Raw genomic sequence first — 8,444 nt, 5'->3', positions numbered from 1 at the left:
GCTGAACGAGTAGACCTATGATCAAAACCATTCCAGCCGTGACCATCCCCTTTCTTATTTCAAGTGTACTACATCTAGAAATACTTTATCAAGTTTCTCTGGTTTTTTGTCTTGTTGCTGTTTTATAACCCAAGGTCAACACTGATCAAGCAGACCTTTGATCAACCCGGCTTTGAATAGTAATCTAGGACTATACTGGGGTTTTTTTTGGGTTTTTTTTTTTTTTGTAAGACAGTGGGATTTGATCTGAAAGTGATTTTGGTTATTATTTCCAGTAGATCGAGTGACCGCCATAAAAAAGAAAAAAGAAAAGTGCCAAAATAAGTGTTAGACAGATCTATCATTGCAATGCGCATAATATTTGTTATTTTAATCGATTAGAAAAGCTATCGCACATCAATCTTTTCATTGAATAAATAAATGTCTTATTTATATAACCATCTTTCAGGATATGAGCAATCTATTCAATATGAAGACAACCATTTTACCGAATTGGTAATTGAAAATTCCTCTATATATATTGATGGAAATGTCGGCAAGAACTCAGCAATTGCGATCTTTTGTTTACAATTGTAAAAAAAGCTGTAATTACATATTATATTTGCTGTACTTCTTCGAAAGACAGAGATTACACCTTCAGGAGCCATTAATACAGGTAGGACGTTATATAATGGGTTAATCGATCTAATAATTGTTTTCTTTTAATCGCCGGATATATTTGGATAAGAAAGTAATTATTTCTTTATTGCCTACAGGGGGTTAAACATAGAGGGGACAAACAAAGACAGGCAAAGGGTTTAAGTCGATTACATCGACCCCAGTGCGCAAATGGTGTTTATTTAATCGACCCCGAAAGGATGAAAGCCGAAGTCGACCTCGGCGGAATTTGAACTCAGAACGTAACGGCAGACGAAATACCGCTTAGCATTTCGCCCGGCTTGCTAACGATCCTGCCAGCTCACCACCCTTAGATAAGAAAGTAATGTACATCTCTCGGTCTCTTTCTGTCAGATATAACTGAAGACATGAAAGCAATCACATGTTTTCGCTCGTGAGTAGAGGGAATATTAAATTTCTGTGCATATAAATGAGCAGATAATTGCGTGACGTATTTTGTGACATTTTCTCAGCAACCAAGCAAAGATGCGGTATATCTGGGTTATTTCGATGTGTTTTGGAATATTTTCCGTTTATCTTTTACTTTTTATCTTTTGCTTGTTTCAGTCATTAGACTGCGGCCATGCTGGGGCACTGCCTTGATACTTTTGTCGAACGTATCGACCTCAGGAATTATTTTTATAAAGCCTGAGATTTATTCTATCGGTCTCTTGGCCGAACCGCTAGAAGAAACACAGACAGAAAAACACACATATATACGACGTGGTTCTTTCAGTTTCCGTCTACCAAATTTGCTCACAAGCATTCGGTCGGCCCGAGGCTATAGTAGAAGACACTTGCCCAAGGTTCTACGCAATGGGACTGAACTCTGAACCATGTGGCTGGGAAGCAATCTTCTTACCACACAGCCACGCCAGCTTGTGTACTATTCTCAATATGATATGCTTCAATATTTCAATCGTTCCAAGAACTGATGAAACCAAACTGAGACTAACGATTCAAGAAGCTTCAGCTTTTAAATAGAATATAGAAAACTCTGTTTTGTACTTTGAGCACTCACAGACACGTGCACACACACACATACTCACACACGCAGGCTGGCACACAGTTATCTGCATATATGCAGACGTAAAAGCATATCCTCAAATTCATTGGCATACATGAAGGTATACACACACACACGCATATATGCACACACACATACACACAAGCACACACACGCACACACACACACACACACACACACGCACACGTTTAGATACACACTTTCACACGTAAACATCTGTTACACTTAAAGCAACTGAAATGTTTTTTTCTGACATTACATAACTTCACCTCATCTAACGATACAGCAATAAAAAGAAAAAAAGGAGCGATGAGCGCGGATGCACTTTAAGAGGAGGTCACCTTCTTTCCCTCTCTCTCCCCCCTCTCTATCTCTCTCTCTCTCTCTCTCTCTCTCTCTCTCTCGAAAATGATAGCAACAGAGGTGGAGAATGAGGGGCTACAGCCGAGAAAGTCACCATGTTTCCCCTCGTATGATCAAGAGTACTTCTAACCGTGATCATCCCGCCTTTCGTGTTTCAACAAAGTTTACTTTGAAGGACGATATCCTATCTTTCCTTCCTTTTTTAAGACAGCAAGATGCTGCATGAGGGAGATTTGGTAGCTACTCCTTGCACATCGAGCGATCCCATTGTGGCTTCTCCGTTCTCTTTTCTTAACAATACTTTCAAATTTTGGCACAAGGCCAGTAGTTTTGCAGGTGAGATTGGGGGGTGTTGGGTTAGTCGACTCCACCCACCTCAGTGTCCAACTGCTACTTAATTCCATCGACACCGAAAGGATAAAAGTCACAACTACTGCTACTACTGCTACTACTGCTGCTATTGCTGCTACTACTGCGGCTGCTACTGCTGCTGCTGCTGCTGCTGCTGCTGCTACTGCTGCTGCTGTTGCTGTAAGAACAAAGGTAGTCGGAATGTAAGTTCTGTATCCTAAAGATATTGGCAACTGGTCAAATATGGATAGGTCATCAAGTGCAAAGAAAAAACCCATTCCGCTTCAGCAGTAGACAAAAAAAAAAATCATTGAGCAGACGATAATGGACCCCCCCACCGCCACCCCGCCACCGCCTCCCTTTAATAATTTCCCTGTTGTTTTCCGTTTGTCGCACCTTCCTCTTCCTTCTTCCTTTTGGCCATTTCTTTCTCTCTTCCTTTCTTTGTTTCTTTCTCTCTTAGCGTCTTTTTTTCTTTCTTTCTTTCTTTCTTTCTTTCTTTCTTTCTCTCTCCCCCTCTCTCACTTCCACTCTTTCCTTTCCTTCTTTCTTCCTTTCTCTTCTTATCCTCTCTCTCTCTAATTCGGTTTCTCTTCCAAACATTCTGTTTATATATATAAAAAAAAATGTTAAAACAACAGAATACGAAAAATTTCTGTGATATTCCTCTTCAGTAAAATTATGGTTTCTGATTTAGACACAAGGCCGGCAATTTTGATGAGGAGAGGAATAATCAATTGAATCGATCCCACTACTAGACCGCTACTTTATTTTATCTAGCTCCGAAGGTCTCAGAACAATAAAGAACCGGAATTATTTCCTTATGGTCGTAAAATAATGGTTTTAAATTTTGAAGGTAGGTGGTGAACCAACGAACAAACGAACAGCAATGTACCAAATGTACTTGCGATGTTGATGATGAAGGCAAGGGTCCTATGTTTGTATCCGCGTGCGCGTATGTGTGTGTGAATCTAACAGTCTGCGAGAGAGAGAGAGAGTGAGTGAGAGAGTGAGTAAGAGAGAGAAATATGTTTCTCAGAAGTAATCAGAGCATATATTTTGCGGATATACCTTGATGACTTCTTACAAAAGAAAGTCTATTAAGAAATATCTAAAAGCAATATTCTTTTATTCTTTTATGCGATTCAGCCCAAAAGCTGTGCCCATGCTGACGCACTACCAGTAAATATCAAATAGTATTCTTTAATAAAACATAAAGCCAATGAGTTCTGTATTTAAATGGTGTTACTTCTTGTCGTTAGATCGTTAGGTATTTCATACATACATTACATACATACATACAAACAAAAATACCCAGTTGTTGATGTTGAAATTCCACTGAAGTAGCCTTGGATCTAGGTTAGAAACCGGCTCTTTATTGGCAAGAAATCTTGATATAAAACAGAACAATGACATACATACATACATGCATACATACATACATACATACATACATACATACATAACATGTGCACGCTGAATGTGTTATCATAGCAGTGAGAGAAGGAGAAAAAGAGAGGAAGAGAGGTTTTATGTATTTCAAGGGAGAGAATTACTTTAAGTTTTTAGTCGAGCTTTTAAGTTGGGAAGTTTTTTTTCTTTCTTTCTTTCTCTCTTTCTTTCTTTCTTTCTTTCTCTCTTTCTTTCTTTCTTTCTTTCTTTCTTCCTTTCTTTCTTTCTTTTGCTCTCGACAGAAGGAAAGGAAAAAAGGAAAATGGAAAACCTTGCATGTTTTATCATAAGATTCCTTATTATTACCAGAACATCCATGTATGGTCCCATTTCGGCTTTAGAACACATTATTCAGAATACCTGGGAAATGTGTATTAGAGATAAATCTACTGTTATTTCCAAGACTGCGGAGATCGTAGACGAAATGAAAGTACCGCGTTGGTATTGTTTCTCTGTGAATAAAAACAGTAACAATAATGTGGAGAGTCACCGCCATTTTTATGTTCACGGAAAAAAACAATGATGTTTTCACACCGTTTGCATTCTGCCTGCATAAGGCTTTGAAGTAAATAATAGCCGTAGTTTTATGTATGTGTTAGCGTAAATAAATAAATAAATAAATACATAGGCGCAGGAGTGGCTGTGTGGTAAGTAGCTTGCTTACCAACCACATGGTTCCGGGTTCAGCCCCACTGCATGGCAACTCGGGCAAGTGTCTTCTACTATAACCTCGGGCTGACCAGAGCCTTGGATTTGGTAGACGGAAACTGAAAGAAGCCCGTTGTATATATGTATATATATGTATGTGTGTCTGTGTTTGTCCCCCCCCCCACTATCGCTTGACAACCGATGCTGGTGTGTTTACGTCCCCGTAACTTAGCGGTTCGGCAAAAAGAGACCGATAGCATAAGTGCTAGGCTTACAAAGAATAAGTCCTGGGGTCGATTCTCTCGACTAAAGATGGTTCTCCAGCATGGCCGCAGTCAAATGACTGAAACAAGTAAAAGAGTATAAAAGTGTATATACGTAAAGTGAAAGTGTGTTAAGTTAAAAGTTGATAAACGGAAAGAAAAGGTTATAAGAGAGTAAGATGACAAGTGAGAAACAAGTAAACAGAGAGGAAGACGGACACTAATTGCTGTGAACCTATCTTCGTTCAACATCTAGGTTAAACAGTCAGTTTTATGTTAGCTAGACACAAACAAATTATAATATATCTGCTTTATCATCGACATTTGCATGCGAAACTTGATCGCTTACGGTTTTAATAAGTGTTCTCGTCTTGTTTACTAATGTAACACGATCCCTCACGACCTTAAAAAATATCCTCATTCTATTGTTTGTTAAATATATTAACAAACTGTTTTGTCGACCCTTCTTATGAAATCGTTCGATCTACTAAAAACAACGGCCAAATCCCCCACGTCAACTTACAGATAAAAGATTCGAAAATCGTATTTTGCTTATTGGTCTGTTCGATATCCTAAGACAGGCTCTGTGCTCTGTGTATGTGTGTGCGTGTGTGTGTGTGTGTATTTTCATACAAACATACATACATGCATACACACATACATACTTACCTACGTATGTACGTAAGTATGTATGTAAATATGTATGTATGAATATACTTAATATATGTGAGTGTATGTGTATGTGCTTGAACATTAGTGTGTAAGTATATATGTATGTATATCTGTATGTATGTACGTGTATACACACGCGCACATTTTATTCTTAATACCCAGTTACTTACAAAAGTGATTCAAGGAGCATGGCTCTTATCTTGTAGCCCTTGTCTGGCCTTTGGAATTTTGTCAATCAAAGATAATGAAAAGATAGTCCCATAGTTCTACTGATGATGATGATGATGATGATATACAATATTCATTTCAAGGCCAGCAATTCTGGGGTTGGGGTAAGTCGACTACATCCACCCCAGTGTTCAATTGGTACTTAATTTATCGACCCCGAATGGATGAAAGGCAAAGTCGACTTCGGCGGAATTTGAACTCAGAACGTAAAGCCTCTTTCCTCGGCGTGCTAACGATTCTGCCAGTTCACAGCTTTAATCATATACAATAATGAGATTAGATAAATATTTCGTCACCTGACCAAACATAAGTTTTCCAAGAAACAGATAGAGCATTACTAAGTTATCAGATCTTGTAATCACGATCTTCTCCACGTTTAAGTCCAGCATTGTTTACAAATACTTAAATTAATAAATGTGTCTCATGAGGATAACATTATTAAACACAGTGATTGACATGTTTTATATTCTGGTAATTTATCAGTGGTACATCTGTCCGGGCCCCGATAAGCCGAGAAGAGGCTCATAAATATTTGACGGAATTTTCCGTCAGCATATGAATAAATAAATAGCAATGATTGTGTCCTAATTAAACCACAAGGAACAAAGCTGGCAGTTTGGAGGAAGGAAAGGTTTGTTGATAACTATCGACCTCAATACTTGATGGTTATTTTAAATTTTCGCCCTTGGAAGATCGAAAGGTGAAGCTGATCCAAATAGGATTTGAATCCAGAAACGTAAAGAGCCAGAAAGAAAAATTAATTACTTCAAAGCATTTATGTAGGACACTCTAGCGATTTTGCCAACTAACTGTCTTTAACAACAACAATGACGACGGCGACAACAACAAGTTTTGCCACTACTAGAACACATTGACCATAGGTCTGTCTGTTCGTTTAGAAATGACCTGCTGCTAAGCAACAACAACAGTAACAGCAACAACAGCAGTAAACAAGTGCGTATGCGAAATAAAAATTAATGACGAAATTCTGCCATTGTCTGAACACTAACCTTCCCACAGTGACTCTAAGAATGGCGGAAAAGTGTGTACTTAGGTGCGTTATTTACTTAAGTTCGATTTCCAACTGAGTTTTCGATCATTAGCTGCAATATAGATTGAAGGACTAATGGTTAATTAGTATTTTCACAGTAATTATATAAACATATCTGAGCAAATAGTTATCAGTCTATGCTGAGTTCTTGTTAGTAATGAGAATTCATCCACCATTATCAATTGCTGGTGATGTATCACCATCATTATCATTGTTTTTTCTTTCTTTTTTTTTTTGGTGGGGGGGTGGAAATTTTTATGGTCCTTAAGTGTCCGGTAGTATGTAAATACTGTCATGGTGAGGGGGGGGGGGTAGGAGTGAGCCTGAGAATGAGGATCGACAACAAGAAATAGATGGAGAAAACGAACAAACGAACCAAACACATGAAGATGATTAATACACACACGCATAAACTGTTCTTGTATGTGTGTACGTATGTGTAAATACATGCATGCATACATATATACACATATACGTACACATACACATATATATGTATGTATGTATATATGTATTTATGTATGTGTGTGTGTGTGTATATATATATATATATATATATATATATATATATATATATATATATATATATATTATTTTATTTAAAAGAGTTCCAACACTGTCTGTATTTTATGTTTTATTTATATTCCTGCAGAACCAATGTGGGGTATAGAATATGGAATATACAATATATAATATAAAATAAAATAAAAATGGATGGCACCATGAAATAAAGTATTGAATGTAGATGAAATATTGAGTGTTCAATATAAAGGATCAAATATATAAATATAAATATAAATATATAAATGCGACTCGAGTTTCAGGGCTATTTCCCTTCGTCATGGCCGGTATGACAGACTTTAACATTAATATATATTTATATAAAGAGAGAGAGAGATTAGATAGATAGATAGATAGATAGATAGATAGATAGATAGATATTCATATGCACACACACACACATACAAAGAAAAAGTCCATCCTGGAAAAACCCGGAATGATTTTTATTTTATTTTTGTTCTGGAAATTCATTTGTTTTTTTTTACTGTTATTTTTACTTGTCTTTCTTATATATATCTACAGCAATTATGTGGAGCACCGACATAACGTGTTTAAATTTGTAAACAAGTTTCTAATCATTTATGTAACCCATACAATTTAAGCCTGGCTGGGAAAATGCAGGCATCCATAGCTACAAAGTTGAGAAGCAAGCTTCTTACTATGCAGTTTCGCCTTTATCTTCCAAAAATTTATATTGGTTGATATTACTGGAGTTATTTCCCTTGGATACCCAAGACAAATAGTTGTTAGTAAGTGTTTTTTCCTATTTGCTTCTATCTAGAAATCAAAGGAAATCACTACTATTCCCTTCAGACTTTGCGTTTGTTTCCTGGACACCAATGTTTTGAAACTGACCTATTTTCCATTACATTTCAGACTGTGTTGCTGAAGCAGAAATATCGTTATAACAAATATTCTGCTTTAATACCACAGATTTGCTTGTCAGTTGCTTGACCATAACCATTCCAGCATGTCCCTTGGTCGCTGACAATATGTGCATCTCTGATCATGAGCAGGAGTAGTGGAGGCGCATCATAGCCATGTGTTGAGAGGGATTCTTTGAGATTTTAATGAAGACAACAAAAGCAAAGTTTGAAGGAAATGTTAGTCATTTTTCGCTCTTTCTTGGGGTAAGCAAATAGGAAATAACAGTTTCTACCCGAGGACCAAA

The sequence above is a fragment of the Octopus bimaculoides genome, chromosome 22 (genome assembly GCF_046866305.1).
Source record: "Octopus bimaculoides isolate indiv1 chromosome 22, ASM4686630v1, whole genome shotgun sequence".
Classification (NCBI taxonomy): Eukaryota; Metazoa; Mollusca; class Cephalopoda; order Octopoda; family Octopodidae; genus Octopus; species Octopus bimaculoides.
The sequence above is the reverse complement of the archived record's forward strand: the minus strand, read 5'-3'. Positions refer to the sequence as shown.